We start from the raw sequence: 18,347 nt of genomic DNA on the forward strand, positions 1-18,347 counted from the left end.
CCAAACGGTGTGCCGCGGCACACTGGTGTGCCGTGAGGCAAGTCCGGGTGTGCCGTGGGATTTTGTGACCACCATACGTTATTATTGCAATATAATACACAAAAAAAATTATTTAATTTACTATATCAGTACTTTGTAGGTGTATATGTACGTAATCTGCGTCCACATCTCCACGTGCAGTGCTGCATAAACATGGCTGAGTCAGCGATAACTTTCGAGGGGTGGAGGTATGCCCTTTACTTTGAGTTCGTCCGAAGAATAGACAGGAATGTGACGGTGAGGTGCAAACTGTGTCCAGGCCAGAAGCTGTTATCCACTGCTGTAAACACCACGTCAAACCTCAACAAGCACCTGCAAAGAACACATGCTAAGGTGAAGCTAACGCACACGCTATTTGTTGTTTGTTTATCACGTAGTCTGTTCTTCTTCTCTGTCTTCCGGCTGTTGCCTGTTTTGAATGACAAATACACACTACCGCCGCCTGCTGGTAAGGAAAGTTATTGCCACTCACGCATGCACAGTTCGTACTTGCTCGGCGAGTAAAGTAACGCGTTTATGTAGATAGTAACAAAATAGTGTAATATATTACTTTTTTTTTTTTTAAAAGTAATATGTAATATATTAAAAACAATTTGTAACGACCCCATCTCTGGAGTTGGCGTTCTCTACTCTGGTTTACATGAAGAACAGCAGGAGGCCACGGCTCTCTGTTGAACAGGCCTTGCGAGTGGCCCTCTCCTCAGTGCCACCAAAGATTAAAAAATTCTGCGCGCCCGACAGGCACATGTATCTCACTAATTTGTAAGTCGGCAAAAATATTTACAATAGCACATGTTTCAATGCTGATTGCTGAAATGTTACATTTATAATTTGTAGTTCAGGACCATGGACAATGCAGATTCCTTGCATTGACAGTTCTCTGTGCTGAGTTTCTGCTGAGTTTCCTTTGCCTCATTTTTAATGTTGTGACCTGTCTGGTTTAAATGAGTGTGTTGCTTTTTTGATGAAGCCTAATTTGATAAAGTTTCAAATTAATTTCTGAAATATTTCATTAATAAATATTTCATGAGTAATATAGTTGGCTTTGTCACATTTTATTTGGCATTAGTAAATAATTATGCACATTTACAGATATTTTACATGATATGAGTGATAACACGTGTTATAAGGGCTATTTTGCACAATAGGTGTGCCTTGAGATTTTTACTTGTCCTTTGGTGCCTTGGGCACAAACAGTTTGGGAACCACTGGTCTAAAGCATTTATTATTTTCATTTTCCCCCTCTCATATTCAGTGTGGACGGATTGAGACAGCATGGTGTCCAGAGAGCGGCAGAGACTTCAGGGAGAAACCTCCGTGTGATGGACGTCCTGTCTGTTGGTTTGGAGAGGACTGAGAGTCTTTCCTCAGCGAGGAGGACCAGGCCTGATGGAGGAGGACCAGGCCTGATGGAGGAGCCCCAGGCCTGATGGAGGAGCCCATGCTGGGCAAAGCTGATACCAACTGAACAGGCCTAGTCTGTCACGTTATTTGACTAAATGTGTTTACTTATACCTTTAATAGGTTTACACCTTCTGTCCATATGTGCTTTTTATTTAAAACATTTGATTAACTTTTGGTTCACATTTCAATAAATTGTATTTGCACTCCTTTGTCCATTATTCTTACTGAAAATGTTAGATTACACATTCACATCTGACTGAAGATTGGCTCCATTTATTTGTGACGTTGCAAACTCTGCGGTACAAGGCACAAGCAATGTGAAGCTCATAAAGTGAGGCGAATAGAAATAATCAGCGGATGGAGTGTAGATGTGGAAATAGCTGCATTCGATCAGCTGACTGTTTTCACAATAAAAGTAGTTTCTTAGTGAATGTCCTGTACTGGTCTTAAAATCTCATAACATCAGCTTTTAATGATCCTCTTGGATGTTCTTCTTGACCCTCAGAGAAGGAGAACATGTCGTGTCTTTCAGGCATGTCCTTTCCTAACAAAAATGACAGGAAACATAAAACATATTATTGCAGAACAAGTGTGTTATTTATGAAAGCGGTGTGTTTGTGAGTTTAGGGGCTGTAGATATCATTATTTTGTAATTGTCATGTTTTTATTTTATTTTAACAGTGAGCTACAAAGACAATCAGATTATGAATGAACAGTATGAAGTTCATCAACATTGAAATATATGTTATTATCAAAATAATATTGAACTGTTACAAAACGTAGTGCAACTATAGAAGCTTGCTCTGTTGTCTCACTGAAAGAATAACTGATCTAGTATTTAGTATTGTTTAATGGAATGTATATCCGTGTATTCAAGTCAATACTTCATTCATTTAAACCAATACATTTCTTGATTCTTTGTACAGTATGAAAAAAGAGTCTTTGTACCTGAGCTGAAGTTCACTGCTGTGAGGAGTCCAGTTCTGTCTCTCACTCTCTGGTCCAGCCTGTCTGCATCACCTGGACACCTTAAACAAACAGATATATATTAGAGCCGGGACTCGATTAAAAAAATGAATCTAATTAATTAGAGGCTTTGTAATTAATTAATCGAAATTAATCGCATTTTTAATCAAATATACACATTTGACCTGAGAACAGTGAGAAGCAGTTTTCCACATGGATGTGACTCCAGGTGGTCTACAGTCGAGTGCAATCCAGTGAGCCAGGGAGTTGGTTATTTTCTCAGACGTGGACTTACTTATCTTGGCCCTGAAACCAGTCATCTGGTTGAGTGTGGGTTGGGTCAGGGTGTGGTTCCCTGCACTCGGAGTCGGGCTAACGTCCACGCTAGCTGCTACATGCTTTGCATTTAGGGGATACTTTAGGCTTGATGTGCTGCGGTGATATGCAAATTCTTTTTTGCATAATTTGCACACAACCGTGCTCTTATCGACGCTTCCATCCGTCCATTTTTTAAAACAAAATGTCCCATCCACGGGGCCGACCAAAGCGTCTCATCAGCTTGTTCGTTCATGTTTGACTATTGTTCACCGTGGTTTGTTGTTGTTTGAAGTACCATGCTGAAGTCATGAACGTTAGTTGGTGCTCCAGTATAATCGGTACGCCTGAAACTCATCCAGTGAGAAACGTTCCGCTGTGCAAAAATAAGTGCGATTAAAGTGCGATTAAAATGCGTTAATTTTTTTAGCGCGTTCATTTTTGTGTAATTAATTCATCTTAATTAACGCGTTAAAGTCCCGGCCCTAATATATATATATATGTAAAGTACCATGTGTACAAACAATATAACTGATTCTCTTCTGTTGAACATGTTGGATTGTGTATTGTCCGAGTCAGGGTCCTTTTTATTTTACTGTAACTTTGGAAGTTGTGTTACCAATGCTTACTGTTTATTTCATACCCATTTGGTAATGCAATTAATAAAAACAACAAGGTTTGGGTTCGTTCTTCAGATGACTGTGACGTTAACGTGTAAGCTCGATAATGAACTCCAGCTCAACCAACCATATTGTAATATCTAAGTAATCATCTTGAAATATGACATTAATAATTGTAATACACACATCTTATTGTGAGGTTGATTTCACATACACTACTTCGACGTTAGCTTGTCTACATACTTGAGCATAGCCAATTTAAATTAACCTTAGATGCATACAGTCCCTCCTACATAATAAAATATCTCTAAGTTACAAGGATGTAACCTTATTTTATCAACCTCAAACAGAAGCCGTTTGTTCAACAGTATTATCCCACTTAACGCTTAACACTTGTCTATTTCGTTTTAACCTTTATATATACAGTCTATGATTTTAACTTGGAGGCTACGATTAGCATCGTTAGCACCGATGTAGCTACCACTAGCTTACATGCTAACCCAAGCCTTACTATTCATTACTTAGCTGATTAAAATCATTAACACATAAATAAAGCACTCGCATTTTACTTACCGCATTCATGCACCGTCTGTTTTAACCGCAGAGCGAGTCACAATAGTCCGATATATAAGCATGAAGAACAAACAACCACGGCCGGCTACAAGTTGTGTTTCCTGGATGAGCTGAGCAGGCAGAGTCTCTGTAGCTAGCTTCACGGAGCAGCTAGCAGAGAGACAAGAAGTTAACAGCAGCAGGCACTTTACAGAGCCGTCACTCAATGTGACCACGCCCTAATTTATGCACAAACTTTAAGACCTAATATAAATAAAAGGGTCGCGTTAGAAAACAATTCACTCACAGATCCATAATCATGAAGGATAACTATATCGATAATAAAAATGTATGGAGCCAGGGGTAGAAACATGTTTTTTTCTGCTGTAAAATTGGGCATTTTAACATGGGGGTCTGTGGAAATTGCTCCTTATTGTTTGATTCCCCATTTCCTTGGAAAGAAAAAAAAAAAAAAAAAAGAATAATAATAGTGATTTTACAAATGTCTCCCGTCGCTTCTTTTAGAGTAGAAACTAACTAAACAAATACAATCCTCATAACTGTGAAAGGCTGTGTGTGTGTCTATGTTAGCGAAAGTACCATATTCCTGCATGTGTTTAAAAAACCTATATGAATCGGTGTGCTGCTGTATGTTTACCATAACCTGTCTGCTGCTTGTGTAATTTACAGTCTTTGGGCTTCTAGATGCCTCTTCAATCGTCTTTTGAAGTTTGCTTTAGTTGTTTCTTTATAAATCTGATCTGGCAGTGTGTTCCATGCAGCCATGGCTCGATACAGCACTGTGCTCTTCATAGACTCTGCTTTGGCTTTAGGGATTTGATAGCAACCTCTTGTGGCATGTCTCGTTTTATATGTATGGATGTTAGAGCTAGGTGTAAGCTGCTTATATAGACAGGTTGGATGCTTCAGCTCATTTATGTTTCTCAGAAAGACAAGGAGTGATACCATCAGCCTCTCCGTGACTAATGTCCAGGAGAGCTTGACATGCATTGTGTTTACATCAGGGGTGTCAAACTCAATTTCATCGCGGGCCACATTCGCATAAAGGTTGCACTCAAAGGGCCGGTTGTGACTATACAAATATATAATATATATATATATAAAATAATGTATTATATTACATTATTGCCTCTGAATTGGATTATTATCGGATAGGATAATAACTTAGTAATTAACTACGTCTGAAAGCAGAAGTCAAATGATTGCAAGTCTCTTCAGTGCGCATGTCACAAAACGAGATGCATTGTGGGACATGTAGTTTATGGGCAACCTGCTTCTGTAAAGTGGCATGTAACCGTACAATAAGCGTATTATATTCTTTGCAAGCTCATGCGGGGCCACATGAAATGAAGTCGCGGGCCGGATTTGGCCCCCGGGCCTTGAGTTTGACACCCCTGGTTTACATGATGTCTTGGTGTCCACCTAAGGGCAAGCCGAGCTGCTCTGTCTGAACCATTTGCAGCTTTCCCAGGTCCCTCTGGTTTGCCCCCAGGTCCCTCTTGTTTGCCCCTGACCAGATCATTGAGCAGTAGTCCAGTTGTGAAAGGACTAGAGTCTCAATGACTTGTTTTGTCAGTTGCGGTGGTAAAAACACTGAGCACCTCTTGATGACAGATGTATTCCTCCCCATCTTTGCCACCACTGACTCTATGTGTTTCGTCCATGATAACTTGTTCACTAGGATGAGTCCCAGGAGCTTTGTTTCCTCCACCTGCTCAACCTCCACATTATTCAGCATCAGATTCAACTGCGGTTTAGACCTTAGTACGTCATTTGTGCCAAATACAATACTTTTAGTTTTTTGAATGTTGAGCACTAATTTGTTGCTGGTCACCCATTCCATTACTGTTTTCAGTTCTTTGTTCAGAATATCAGTTATCTCACCGATTGTGGGAGCCTGTGTATATATTGTGGTGTCATCCGAGTACATGGAGACTTGTGCTTTTTCAAGAGCTAATGGAAAATCATTTGTAAAGATTGAGAAGAGTAAAGGACCTAGTGAACTTCCTTGTGGAATTCCACTTGCAACACATCTAGCACTAGAGATACTGCCATTAAAGTATACACTTTGAGTTCTGTTATATAGATAGCTTTCGAGCCATGATATCGCCTTTGGAGCAAAACCATAGCACTCCAATTTGTCAAGTAAAATTCTATGGTCTATCAAATCAAAGGCAGCGCTATAATCTAATAGTACTGCTCCCACCATTTTCTTCACATCAATCTCTTTCATCCATTGATCTGTCATTTGTGTTAATGCTGTGGCTGTTGAGTGACCCTCTCTATACGCATGTTGATACTCACTCATCAGACTGTTAACAGAAAGATAGCATTGTATTTGATTGAATACAATTTGTTCTAGTAAGGAAAGGCAAGGCAAGGCAAGGCAAGTCAAGTTTATTTATATAGCCCTTTTCAACACAAGGCAATTCAAAGTGCTTTACAAAAAATGAAAGACATTAAGCATTAAAAAAGAAAAGCTAATAAAATAAACATCAAAAGAAAAGTACATGGATAAAAGTTACAGTGCAGTCTAAGATATGAATAGTTCAATTAAAAGCAGCGACAAAGAGAAAAGTCTTCTTGCTGGATTTGAAAGTAGTCAGAGTTGCAGCGGACCTGCAGGTTTCTGGGAGTTTGTTCCAGATACTTGGAGCATAATAACTGAACGCTGCTTCTCCATGTTTAGTTCTGACTCTGGGGACAGAAAGCTGACCAGTCCCTGAAGACCTGAGAGATCTGGATGGTTCATCATTTAGCAGGAGGTCAGTAATGTATTCTGGGCCTAAACCATTCAGTGCTTTATAAACCAGCAGCAGTATTTTGAAATCTATTCTTTGACACACAGGAAGCCAGTGTGAAGACTTCAGAACAGGAGTGATGTGATCCACTTTCTTAGTGTCAGTGAGGACTCGAGCAGCGGCGTTCTGAATCAGCTGCAGCTTCCTCATAGATGTTTTAGTGAGACCTGTGAAGACACCATTGCAGTAGTCGAGTCTACTGAAGATAAAGGCATGGACAAGTTTCTCCAGATCCTGCTGTGACATTAGTCTTTTAATCCTAGATATGTTCTTTAGGTGATAGCAGGCTGATTTAGTAACTGTTTTAATGTGACTGTTGAAACTCAGGTCAGAGTCCATGACGACACCTAGATTTCTGGCTTTATCTGTTGGTTTGAACATTGCAGACTGAAGCTCAGCGCTAACTTTTATACGTTCTGACTTGGCTCCAAAAACCATTACCTCAGTTTTATCTTTGTTTATTTGGAGAAAGTTCTGACACATCCAGTCATTGATTTGTTCAATGCACTTACTCAGTGTTTGAATTGGAGCATAGTCTCCTGGGGAAATTGTTACGTAAATGTGTGTGTCATCCGCATAGCTATGGTAACTTATTTTGTTGTTTTTCATTATCTGAGCCAGTGGTAGCATGTAGATGTTAAAGAGAAGAGGCCCCAAGATGGAGCCTTGAGGAACCCCACATGTTATATTTGTCAACTCAGATGTGTATGTACCTATAGAAACAAAGTTGTTTTTGTCCTTTAAGTAGGATTCAAACCAATTTAGAACTGTTTCCGAAAGTCCCACCCAGTTTTCCAGTCGGTCCAGTAATATGCTGTGGTCAACAGCGTCAAACGCAGCACTGAGATCTAATAATACTAACACTGAAGTTCTGCCACTGTCTCTGTGTTTAAGTGGATGTCGTTAAAGACCTTTACAAGAGCAGTCTCAGTGCTGTGGTTTGGAAGAAAGCCATCATGCTTTATATCATTTATCTTAATCTCATAATACATTTTCTTCTTCTTTCTGTTCAGTTTTGTCACATTATTTCTTATTTTGCAATATAACTGCCACTCAGAATGATTGCCGGAATTCATTCATTTCATTTCATTTCAAACCTTTATTTAACCAGATTGGTCCCATTGAGATCATAGATCTCTTTTTCAAGGGAGACCTGCAGCATATAGGTTCCACATGAAACATAAAACAATAAAGGACATTATACATTATATTTACAGGATACATAGTTATAGACATTTACAAGTGCCCATTGTATCGGCAAGCATTTCATTTACCCTAGCTTTAAAAACATGCAGAGGAATGAGATTGCTCAGTTTCAATTCTTGCTGAAGATTGTTCCAAGCAAGTGGAGCTGCGCACATAAAAGCTGTCTTACCTGAGACAGTCCTTGCTCTTGGCACATCTAACAAGACCACATCATGTGACCTCAGACAATAGCTGCTTGCAACTCTCTGTGTTATCAGCGAGCAGATATAATACGGGAGTTTACCCAACAAAGCTTTATAGATAAAAGTGTACCAGTGACTGAGCCTCCGTACAGAGAGAGATGGTAAACCTGCCTTGGTATACAGTGTACAGTGATGTGTAAGCGCTTTACAATTTGTGACAAATCTCAGAGCACTGTGATACGCAGCATCCAATTTGCTCAGGTAATTGGCAGGTGCATTCATATACAACAAATCCCCATAGTCCAGCACAGGTAAAAAGGTCACAGAGCCTTTTCCTGGCCTCAAGCGAGAAACAGGACTTGTTTCTGAAAAAGAAACCTAGCCTAACCCTCAGTTTTTTTAGCAGGTTATTGACATGAAGTTTAAAAGAGAGACAATCATCAAGCCAGATACCCAGGTATTTGTAACAGGCAACAACTTCAAGTTTTGTTCCTTGCGTAGTTACAATATCTAAAACAGGCTCTGGAGTCTTTTTAGCTTTAGGAAAGAGCATTACCTTGGTTTTCTCAACATTTAAAAGAAGCTTTAGTTCAGAGAGCTGAGTCTGAATAGTGTTAAAAACAGCTTGTAATTTAACAACAGCCTCTTTAATGGAGGGACCTGCACAATACATTACAGTATCGTCCGCATAAAAATGTAAAGTAGCTTCATCCACATCATCACCTACGCTGTTAATATATATGGAGAATAAAAGTGGTCCTAAAACAGAACCTTGTGGTACACCATTAGAAATGTTTAACCACTCAGAAGACAGCCCATCAAAGTGAACACATTGGGACCTTTCAGAGAGGTAGTTCACAAACCACCCCACTGCATGGCTGGATATGCCAATACTGAGTAGCCTCTGCTTTAAAATGCGATGATCAACGGTGTCAAACACTTTGGAAAGGTCAATAAACAGAGCTGCACAACTCTGCTTATTATCTAAAATACTAGTAATGTCATTTACCACTTTCATCGTGGCAGTGATGGTGCTGTGTTTCTTTCTGAATCCTGACTGATGCTTAGACAGGATATCATTTATACATAAAAACTCCTTTACTTGTTCACTCACTAAGCGTTCAAGCACCTTAGCCAGAACTGACAATTTAGAGATTGGCCTATAGTTATTTAAAATAGTTGCCTCCCCTCCTTTCAGTAAAGGCAAGACATAAGCAGACTTCCATACTTTAGGAATTGTGTTCGTGCTGAGGGAGAGGTTAAAAAGAGAAGTAAGAGGTGGAGCAATAAAATCTGCAGCTATCTTTAAAAAGAAAGGTTCTACGTTGTCCGGGCCAGCCGGTTTCCTAGGATCTAACTTGGATAATGCTTCATGAACAATACCAATAGTTAAAGGAGTAAAACTGAAAGGGTTTTCCAGACCACATTGTTCAGAGTCAAGGATTGGAGCGTTCACAGGAGCCACACAGCCAAACAGAGAGCCACAAGACACAAAATGCTTATTAAAACAATTTAGCATAGTAGCCCTGTCTGATATAGTGCCAGATGCTGTGGTGAGGCACGGAGGTAGCTCATTTGGGATATCACCAGTGGAAATCGATTTTATGGCTTTCCAAAATTTCCTAGGATTATTCAGGTTTTCTGTGGTAACCGACAAATAGTACTTTGATTTAGCACTTTTTATTTGGGATGTGAAGCTATTTCTTAGCTGCCTAAAACGTAGCCATTCTACCTCTGAGCCTGATTTCCTAGCCTTAGCCCAAGCATTATTTCTCTCATGAAGGAGACTGGACAGCTCAGCAGAAAACCAGGGATGGTCTCGTCCCTTCACTCTAAATGTACGCAGAGGTGCATGTCTATCTATAATTTTCATAAAACCAAGATAAAAATAAGACCATGCAGTTTCTACATCAGCACACAAATTGATTCTACCCCAATCAAAATCAAACAGATCATGTAAAAAACCCTGCTCCACAAAGTGTTTTTTGTCTCTCTTTGTGATGACACGTGGTTTAACCTTTTGGACCTTAGTGTCCCTAATGGTGGCTACAACACAGTGGTCACTCACATCATTAGCAAATACTCCCACAGATGAGTATTTATGTGGAACATTTGTTAAAATTAGATCAATTAAGGAGGATTTATTTGGGGACTTAATATTTGGGCGAGTAGGACTGTCTATAATCTGGGTAAAATTCAAAGAGGTACACAGGTTTTTAAAATCCTCTGACACAGAAGTTAACCAGTCCCAATTAAAATCACCAAGCAGCACTATTTCCTTGTAGGAAAGTTGAGATAACAGTTTTGCCAATGACGATAAAGAGTCCTTGACAGCCGAAGGGGCCCTGTAGCAGCCCACCACCATGAGCTGTTGACCCTTTGTTACCTCAATATTCACGGCTAAAAATTCTAGCTGTTTACCAACAGATTTGGAAACCATATTAGTTACACAAAACTTATTTTTCACATAAATGGCAACGCCACCACCTTTTTTAGGCCGGTCAGTACGATATACTCTGTAACCATTTATGTAAATGTCAGAGGCCAAAATGGATTTATCTAGCCATGTTTCTGATAAGACAATGACATCAGCATCAGTAGAACTCGCCCAAATACGGACAAAATCTAATTTAGGTAACAGACTATGCACATTTAAATGAATTAAACCTAGCCCAGATCTAGATATAAAATCAGCAGGAGTAGCTATTTGACTAATACTGCTCGGTGGACCTGGCTGTACATTTCCTGATAGTAACAACAATAAAAATACCAAGCACCTTTTCCTCTTAATCAACACACATACATTGTCAGCTGTTCTAGAGTCACCAGCAAACTTCGCGAAAGTGAGATTAGAGTTTAAAAAACAATTCTGAAGGACCATCGTGGCAGGCATGTGAGAAAGACAAACATTTTCCGAAATGAATGTCCGCGACAGTGCAACCAGCAATTGTTTGTGCAACACCTCCGAAACTGTACAGGGGATGTCCACTGGGGCGGCAGAACATACCCGAATCCAGTAGATTGTTCAGGACGACTAGCGATCTTCTCCTTGTCCAGCACAGCCAAGAAAAGGCACAGCAGAAACACGACACCCGCCATTCTCCCAGTCCAGCACAACAGTATCCACGCTGTTCCCGGAGCAAGGTGGAGCAGGCCTCAGCTACAGCAGCACAGCACAGCAGAGCAGAGCAGAGCAGGTGGAACCAGGCCTCAGCGGGCGGCAGCACAGCAGAGCAGAGCAGGTGGAACCAGGCCTCAGCTACAGCAGCACAGCACAGCAGAGTAGAGCAGAGCAGGTGGAACCAGGCCTCAGCGGGCGGCAGCACAGCAGAGCAGAGCAGGTGGAACCAGGCCTCAGCGGGCGGCAGCACAGCAGAGCAGAGCAGGTGGAACCAGGCCTCAGCTACAGCAGCACAGCAGAGCAGAGCAGAGCAGGTGGAACCAGGCCTCAGCGGGCGGCAGCACAGCAGAGCAGAGCAGGTGAAACCAGGCCTCAGCTACAGCAGAACAGCAGAGTAGAGAAGGTAATCCCACCGCGTTACACCGGCTATTTAATCCACTTTACATCTCCGCCGGTAGCACAGGCTCGGAGAGGAGCGGCGATACGCGGTGTGAGTAGCGGCGAGAGGAGCAGCAAGAGGAGCGGCAAGAGGAGCGGCGATACGCGGTGTGAGGAGCGGCACAATGGAGACAGAACAAAAAGGGCATTGCTGCCCTTTTTGTTCTGTCTCCATCAGCCATACATTTATTTAGCTCCTCGTCAATCCATGGTGCCTTTACTGTTGTAACGGTTAACTTCTTCACAGGTGCATGTTTATCCATCACTGGTAACAACAAGTTCATGAAAACATCCAGTGCCGCATTTGTGTCACTCTCTTTAAAAACATTAGACCAACATACTCCACATATGAATCACAGCAAAACCCTTTATATGATCTCTTCAGCACTATTTTCGGTCCTGCTTTTGGGACTTTGGCTTTCCTACATGTTGCTACAAGGTTATGATCGCTGAAGCCAATTGGTACTGATACCGCTTTTGAGCACAGTTCACTTGCGTTTGTGTGATCAATGCATTTGGATGATGTTACTCCAGAGCTATTGGTAATGACCCTGGTTGGTTGATTCATCATCTGATCTAGGTTACATGCACTTGTTACCGTCATCAATATGTTTTTCAATGAACAGTCTGATGACAGAAAGTCAATATTCACGCTTTTTTAGGGCTAGTTCCGGCTCAGGGCTACTTTTTCATCTTTTTTCTGGCCCTCCAAAATCGAGGTTCTTACCGGGCCAACAACCGGGCTGAGTATGCTAAACTAGTGACGTAAACACTCTCGACTGCTGAATGGTCAGAGAGAATCGCTGGCAAGGGGGGGGGGGGGGCTCCAACTACAACAAGATGAACATATTTGACCGTGATTTAATTGTAATACACGTTTCGATGATGCCGAAGTAACAACATACTGATACCAGTTAGTAAAAACCATGAATTTATGCTTTGACAAGTCTGCAGACAGACGGCAGAGAAAACCTTTTAACATGCGTGTTCTCTGAATGGAGATCGGTGAGATAAACCTCACTGAATCTAGTGGTTAAGTATCGCTGGTGTTTTATTTTATTTGGTTGTTTAGCCCCTCAGGCTATAATCATGTGTATTTTCTCCATTCCTGTTCATGTGTCTTCTCGCAATTATCACTGGCCCCGTGTATCTCCTAATCGCTATAACCGGCCTGCTCTCGTCTATCCCACGTGCTCCACTGAGATCCAACATCTAGTTCCAGGCGGCCTGTGGAACTGCCAGTCAGCTGTTCCTAAGGCTGACTTCATCTCTGGCTCCGCCTCCCTGCAGTCTCTGGATTTCCTTGCTCTCACTGAGACGTGGATTACTCCATCCAACACATCCACCCCAGCAGCTCTCTCCACAGCATATTCCTTCTCCCATACACCCAGACCCACTGGCAGAGGAGGTGGCACTGGTCTCCTGCTCTCTCCCACATGGAGCTTCTCTCTCTTCAAGCTACCTAACTTCACTCCTTTCACCTTTGAATTCCATGCCGTCACAGTAACCCATCCTATACAATGAACCCTTGTTGTTCTCTACCGTCCACCAGGCGCCTTGGGGGACTTCTTGGATGAATTAGATCATCTCCTCTCACACATCTCTGAAACTGGCTCGCCCCCGCTGTACTTCTCGGAGACTTCAACCTCCAGACGGGGAAGATAGACGAACTAACATCTCTGTTAACCACCTTTGCCTTCTCACTGTCTCCGTCCCCACCAACTCATAAAGCTGGCAGTGTCCTTGATCTCATATTCTCAAGGAACTGCACTACTTCTAACCTCTATGTAAACCCGCTCCACACCTCCGATCACTTCTTCATCTCATTCTCTTTACCCCTTTCCAAACATAACAAACTAATCTCTTCTCATCCTGCACCTGTCCGCCGTAACCTCCGTTCCCTCTCCCCCTCTACCTTTGCCTCCTCGGTGCTCTCAGCCCTCCCTTCCTCTGACTTGTTCCAACTCCTGCCTCCAAACTCTGCTGCAGAAACTCTCCTTTCTACTCTCTCATCCTCTCTGGACTCTCTCTGTCCTCTCACATCCTCTCTGGACTCTCTCTGTCCTCTCTCATCCTCTCTGGACTCTCTCTGTCCTCTCACATCCTCTCTGGACTCTCTCTGTCCTCTCTCATCCTCTCTGGACTCTCTCTGTCCTCTCACATCTCGGCAGGCTCGTCAGTCCCCTCCTGCTCCCTGGCTAAATGACGCACTGCGTGCTAATAGAACCGTCCTTCGGGCAGCAGAGCGGAAACGGTGGAAATCCTAACACCATGACGACCTCCTAACCTATCAGGCTCTCCTCTCCTCTTTCTCTGCTTCCATCTCTCAGGCAAAAAGCACTTTCTTTCAAGATAATATCCAATCTTCCTATTCCAGCCCCATAAATATATTTTCCATCTTCTCCACCCTGTTAGACCCCCCCAAAGCCCCTTCCCCCTCCTCCCTCCTGGACCCCCCCAAAGCCCCTCCTCCCTCTTGGACCCCCCCAAAGCCCCTTCCCCCTCCTCCCTCCTGGACCCCCCCAAAGCCCCTCCTCCCTCTTGGACCCCCCCAAAGCCCCTTCCCCCTCCTCCCTCCTGGACCCCCCCAAAGCCCCTCCCCCCTCCTCACTTCTGTCAAGCGACTTTGTTAACCACTTTGAAAAAAAGGTTGACGATATTCGCTCTTCTTCTTCTGACTCACCTCTACTCACCGCTGGGTCACCAGACCCTCCTTCCACCCACACACTGACCTCCTTTTCCCCTCTCTCTCCAAGTGAGGTTCTTACCCTCATTACCTCTGCCGCCCTACCACCTGTCCTCTGGACCCTATCCCTTCAAACCTCCTTCAGACTATCGCTCCTGATATTCTACCGTTTCTCACCCATTTCATCAACACTTCTCTAACTTCTGGTCACTTTCCAAACAGTCTCAAGGAGGCAAGAGTAAACCCTCTCCTGAAGAAACCCACTCTCAACCCGTCTGATGTTATAAACTACAGGCCTGTCTCTCTCCTCCCGTTCCTGTCTAAAACACTTGAACGCGCTGTCTTTAAACAACTCTCCTGTTATCTCCATCAGAACAACCTTCTGGATCCGCACCAGTCTGGTTTCAAGGCAGGTCACTCCACAGAAACTGCTCTCATTGCTGTCACTGAGGAACTGCACACGGCTAAAGCAGCCTCCCTCTCCTCTGTCATCATCCTGTTGGACCTGTCTGCTGCATTCGACACGGTGAATCATCAGATCCTCCTTCACTCTCCAAGAACTTGGAGTTTCAGGCTCTGCACTTTCCCTCCTCACCTCATACCTCAAAGACCGCACCTACAGGGTAACTTGGAGAGGGTCGGAGTCCGACCCTTGTCAATTAACTACAGGGGTCCCTCAGGGCTCTGTTCTCGGTCCCCTCCTCTTCTCCCTGTACACAAACTCGCTCGGATCAGTCATTAGCCCGCATGGTTTTTCACACCACTGCTACGCTGACGACACCCAACTAATCCTGTCCTTTCCCCGCTCAGAGACCCAGGTCGTCGCACGCATCTCTGCTCGTCTAGCTGACATCTCTCAGTGGATGTCCGCTCATCACCTCAAGCTCAACCTTGACAAGACTGAACTGCTTTTTCTTCCGGGAAAAGATTGTCCCACTCTTGACCTGACTATCAACATCGGCACCTCTGTTGTTTCCCCGACTCAGACTGCAAGGACTCTGGGTGTGATCCTAGATAACAACCTGTCCTTCACTGCAAACATCGCTGCTGCAACCCGCTGCTGCAGATACACGCTCTACACCATCAGGAGGATGGCCCTTCCTACATCCAGGACATGGTTAAATCGTACACCCCAGCACGTGCACTACGCTCTGCATCAATCAAACGACTCGCTGCACCATCGCTGCGAGGGGGACCCAAGTTCCCATCAGCAGAAACACGTGGGTTTGCTATCCTGGCTCCAAGATGGTGGAATGAGCTCCCATTGACATTAGGACAGCAGAAAGCTCACACACCTTCCAGACTGAAAACTCATCTCTTTCGACTCCACCTCGAGGAGAGAACTACTAACAAAGCACTTATATACTAACAAAGGACTGGCTCCTCTAAAGCCAGTTGAGGAGCACTTGAAATGTTTTGCTCTATGAAACCTGATGTACTTATATGATTCTGTTTTCTACAAGTTTGTATTTTGTTGGTCGAACGCTTTGGATAAAAGCGTCAGCTCAATGTAATGTAATGTAATGTAATGTAATGTAATGTAATGATTCAACAATGAACAACCCAACAGTCAACACAGCACTCACTGCAGTGACAGAAAGCTCTCTGAGCAAAGTAAAAGTGTTGGCTCAGTCTAGTGATATACACATTACTTCACACACGATGTCTAAAAAAACGAGTTAACCAGGTTGATGCACTGAAGGAGGAAGCAGCCTCTGCAGTTACCAGCATGTTGTTTGCCCTAAAGATATAGGGCAGGGAGCCATCACATACCTGGAGAGAGAGCAGCTGGCTGCGTGTGAGAGCAGGTAGGAAGGGAACAGGCTTTACTCCACGAAGAGGAGCAGTGTGTGTCACCTGTCGATTACAACAAGCAATAAGTAACTGACGTAAAATGCTAACTGTTACAACAATATTAACAATCAATAATGTCATATATTATAATAGAGCACATATGAAATCCATTTTCCTGCTAAATTAGTCCCCTTACTTTTGATACTTTAAAAGTGAGTTTAAAGGTGGGGTAGGTCATTTTGGAGAAAGCAGCTCGAGTGCTAGAAAATACACAGCCGGAGAAAATCTGCCCCTTCCTCTCAGAGCCCCTCCCCCAACACACACGAACGCGCACACGACCAATGAGGGCACGAGATCAGTGTGTGCCCAGATGGAAGGCTGACAGGCAGGTAGGCCGTCCAGTTACTTTAGCCGGGCCGGCTCAGATGATTGGTCGTGCTTTTTACAGCGCCACGGCTTTAAAGCAGATATTCATTGCTATTGGGATGTTAAGAGCATTCCATGGAATATAACAACAAGTGTATCTCGAGCCGGTTTCTCAAACGTACCTACCCCACCTTTAAGTGTGGTTTTAAATGCATTTACTTGTGAAAGGAGTATTTGACATTAATGGTATTGGTATGTTTACTGAAGTAAAGACTGAATACTTTTTGTCTGATCCTCCTCACAGTCTAAGTTTCTGTTATATAAGAACAAGGTCAACGTCTTCTTGAATATCAAATATGCCAAAAGGTGGCGCAGGAATGAGTTCTAAAACCAGCAAAGGATTCAGCGTGTTGGCTCTTCCTGTGTCCTTGATCTCTTCACATTGTGTTCTACGACATTGATCAGAAACCCTGCGCCACTGTAACTAGGGAGAGTTATCAAAAGCATTGTTGACATCATATCAAAGTAATATCACCAAAAGCTAAATGTTATGGGTCAACAAAAAAGAAGCAACTGGGAGATTTCAGAAAGAAGTATGATATCTGTATACCAACGTACGTAGAATACAGAACATGTACCATAAATCAATCAATGTTTATTTATATAGCCCAATATCACAAGTGTTACATTTGTCTCAGTGGACTTCACAGTGTGTACAGAATATCAGTATGACAATACGACACCCTCTGTCCTCAGACCCTCTGTCCTCAGACCCTCTGTCCTTAGACCCTCTGTCCTTAGACCCTCTGTCCGTAGACCCTCTGTCCTCAGACCCTCTGTCCTTAGACCCTCTGTCCTTAGACCCTCACATCGTACAAGGAAAAACTTCCGAAGAAAACCCAGTTTAAAGGGAACATGGGAGAAACCTCAGGGAGAGCAGCAGAGGAGGGATCCCTCTCCCAGGACGGACAGACGTGCAATAGATGCCGTGTGTAAATTGAAAAGATAAGATGTATAAGATGTACCAACCAGTACCAATATCCAATCAAAAACATACAATACACAAGCACAAAGACAAATGAAGTGCACTCCGTGACGTTAGACGAGATCCCAGTTCTGGTTTTCCTTAAAGAGTAGTGCTACCTTGAGATCTCTTTAGATCAGATGGTGGTTCTCACAGAAGTATTCAGTCTGTTTGAGGTTTGTAGGAAACTCACCAGAGATGCTGCTGTTTGCTGAGAAAAGAGTGAGATCGTTGATTCTCCTTCAGAGAGACACGGAGAGACACGGAGCAGGAGACTCAGGAGTTATGTTTATGCGTGAGGTTTTTTGGTTGTTGTGTTGTTTCCTGTTTGCTCCTTTTACCCCTCACTACTCTGTCTCTCCTCCTCTGCAGGGCTGGTGTGTGCCAGGGGTGTGGCTGGTATTCTCCCGGCTGCGGGTGAGGCACACAACTTTATAGCTTTGGGGTCCTAGTATCCAAACACCACATCAGTATCACAAATGCTGTCTCTGATAAACTGTTCACCTTTATCTGATGGCGTGGCGTCAAAGCTCTGAACACAACAAGAAGATGGACCGGATCACTCCTGTGACGTGCATGGGTGTGACTCAATATGAACAATATGTAACCACTGTCAATACAATCTACAGCCAAAGTCAGCCACGCAGGAACGTCAGTACACAAGTCTGAACTGACGAGAGAGAGAGGGAGAGAGACGGAGAGAGAGAGGGTGAGGATTGTCTTATGGTGCATTCTCACCGGACGCGATGCGATGTTTCGGGGCGCCGCGATTACATGTAAGGTCAATGCAGAGACGCGGACAGACGCAAATT

At 43.3% G+C, this 18,347-nt stretch overlaps 1 protein-coding gene across 1 annotated transcript in view; it reads right to left on the reverse strand.

Moving 5' to 3' along the window:
• Positions 1-17,851, reverse strand: part of LOC117442436 (histidine N-acetyltransferase-like) — a 32,650-nt gene extending 14,799 nt beyond the window's left edge. Inside the window, exons 1-2 of the mRNA XM_034078432.2 lie at positions 17,729-17,851; positions 16,125-16,208 (exon numbers count right to left, since the gene is read on the reverse strand). The gene's annotated coding sequence lies outside the window, so the exon portion shown is untranslated. The remainder of the gene's footprint in view (positions 1-16,124; positions 16,209-17,728) is intronic.
• Between the last annotated feature and the right edge of the window lie 496 nt (positions 17,852-18,347).

Source organism: Pseudochaenichthys georgianus, unplaced genomic scaffold (assembly GCF_902827115.2).
Source record: "Pseudochaenichthys georgianus unplaced genomic scaffold, fPseGeo1.2 scaffold_428_arrow_ctg1, whole genome shotgun sequence".
In the NCBI taxonomy this organism is placed as follows: domain Eukaryota; kingdom Metazoa; phylum Chordata; class Actinopteri; order Perciformes; family Channichthyidae; genus Pseudochaenichthys; species Pseudochaenichthys georgianus.